Source organism: Cynara cardunculus, unplaced genomic scaffold (assembly GCF_001531365.2).
Source record: "Cynara cardunculus var. scolymus isolate 2C unplaced genomic scaffold, CcrdV1 Un_Scaffold_1190, whole genome shotgun sequence".
Lineage (NCBI taxonomy): Eukaryota > Viridiplantae > Streptophyta > Magnoliopsida > Asterales > Asteraceae > Cynara > Cynara cardunculus.
The window spans coordinates 17,114-19,910 of record NW_020200699.1 but is presented as its reverse complement, the minus strand read 5'-3'; positions in this window follow the sequence as shown (position 1 = coordinate 19,910).

The window sequence follows — 2,797 nt, the reverse complement described above, 5'->3', positions numbered from 1 at the left end:
TGTGTGTATGCATAGATATTAGATTAGAAGCAGAGATCTGGAGTTCTTTCTGATGTGTTGTGAATTGTGTGCAAATTCTGTTTCCTGGTTTGTGCGGATTGTGTGCAGATTCTGTTTCCTGGTTTGTGCAGCTTGTGTGCATATTCTGTTTCCTGGTTTGTGGCTTCACTCTATTAAGGTATATCATATATGTAATGTAAAACGAGAGTCATCATGTTGTATGTGTGATGTTCAGTTGGTTTTCTGCTCTCTTTCTCTCAATCTCTCTCAAGTATTTTGATCTATTTCATGGTGGTTTGATAAAGGGTTTCTCACAGAGTTCCTTGGCATTCTGTCCACCTCTCCTTTTCTTTTTTTATCAAAACCCACAACTGTAGTAGGAAAAAAGTGAGAGGGAAGAGTTTGGAGAAGGGTATAATGATAGGGAGATCAGCAATGGAAAACAATTTGACAATGACAGTTTCTTCTGATGGCCTCAGCAAAGGACTTCAATGCGAGCACAGTTGGTACCATTGCCTTTAAACATTCCTCGCAAACCCTCTGTTCTCCATATATATTTTAGTCCCTGGATGGTTCCATTGTATTTGATTGCATGTGGATTTTGAACCTGCAATTTAACATAATCAGTTGCGTTTAGAATTCTCATATCTACTCATAAAGGATATTTATTTTTAACATGAATCCAATATCACAAATGGATGGTTATTAGCCACCCAAGCAGACCAAATAAGCAATATAACCTCTCCAAAAACTCGGGTATAAACTTCTGACAGCCAATAGGAAAAAGACACCCTGATTTTAAACCAAATTCACACAATATGACTTATAGCTCAGCTTTTTAGTCAAAACTACTAAAAGTAATCAAAGCTATAATCATCCAATTTCTCCTAAAAGGATTAATGGCATACAAAACTTGCTCAATCAATTGCATAAAGATATAAGTTTTGTTCTGCCGACAAGATAGAGAGCATTCCAATAAAAAACATAAATACAAATAAACTTTTTAATTTAGTTTTCTTTAATATCAGTCTTCATTTATAATATTCTCGAATTCTAATTGTGTAATGCCTTATTTATAGGGAAAGCCAAGGTAGCTATTGAAGCAGTACCAGAAAATATAAGTGCATGTTAGATATAACATCAGAGACGGGAGAGGTAGTTTGAGGTGGGGGACTGTTTATACACCAAGCAGGATTACAATGCATATCTCTTATGATTAGGTATTATGCTCATTGAAAGAACCCTATAACATTGAAGTTTCAAGTATTATCTGAATTCAAAAAATTCAATGGAAATGCATGTGCTCATCTTCTCTCTCTGGTAGGGGAGGGTACATAAATTACATAAAACGTATCATACACTTTGGAATTTGAACCTTTACGCTGAGAATCTGTTTGCTTGAAGGCCATATACAACTAGCTTATCTACCTCGACCATATCCACCACTGGACAAAAGCACACAACCAAAAACGAACATTTACTACCCCTTACATTATACTCATCAGTAGATAGCACTCTTCCAACGGATACACTTTTTAATATGGGTCTAAGGGGAGTTTATTTTTCACTTTTTATCCTTAATCTTTTTACTGCATCTTCTCTTCTTTAGTTTTTTTAGGGATGTTGAGTTAATTTTACTCTGCCCTAACTTTGACAATTATATATAGCAATTAGTAAGACAAAGGCAATTGAATGAAAATGCCAGAAAGACAAAGGCAATTGAATGAAAATGCCAGAAAGACAAAAACAATTGGATGAAAATGCAAAAAGGTTGCATAGAACGGTTTCCACATGTAATTATGATCCTGAATCATATTTTACTTGAAGAAAGCCATTATCAGGTTGATTTCAATATAAAAAAGGTGATTTATGAATTCACTTTATCGAACATAAAGCAATTGGACACAAAATAAAGAAATTAGCTAAAGAATCTACCTGGAGAAGAATTTTCATTCGTTCTAGAGGAGCAACAGCAGTACGTGATCTGCAACATAGAGTAGCCAAATAAACAGTAGGTAAAAACCTACCAGGCAGAACCTAATATCATAGACAGTTAACTGAATCCAAAACAAGAGTGGTGCTATATGCACACCTATAGAAAACCAAAACTTTTTACATAAAACTCATTTATAGGACTTCCTTTGGTTTCCATTTCATGTTTTGTGTGTATGTGTGAGTGTGTTTAGATACAGCAGCAACCTGCTGTTTGGTTACAGGAGCAACAGTAAATGTTGTAAACAGCCCCCCCCCCTCCCCCGCGGCAGCATGTAAACAAGTTGCATCCTCTTATCTATACTACATATATAAGCATTTAGACTAATGTCTTAATTACAAGACTTTAAGCACAAGTTACAACCATTTTATGCAAGGGATGTGTGCCTGCAGTTATGTTGTTTGTACTAGAATTTAATTTGTTTCCTTCAATTCTGCAGTTTCCAATTGATTTGGAGCAATTTGATAGAAGAGAGCAATTAAAGAAGAGTGGACTTGGAAAGGTTAGGCCTGTGCTAACATAATGTTATTATTTCACCTTTCTCTTTGGGAATGTAACCAATTTTACCAAGTTATACTTCTCTTTTCACAGGTCATCATGTTCTTGTCGAAGTCTGATGAAGAGACCACATGTAACACCCGGATCTTTCCCTCTTTTGTAAGTTTATTAGTGTATATAATTATATAATAATATATACATTTATATATTTTATTGTTTAAACAATTGTCCTTTTTCCTTGGAAAAGGGGAGGGGTATGTTAAATCTATGGAGTGTTAGATAAGGGGGGGGGGTTGACAGCAACTT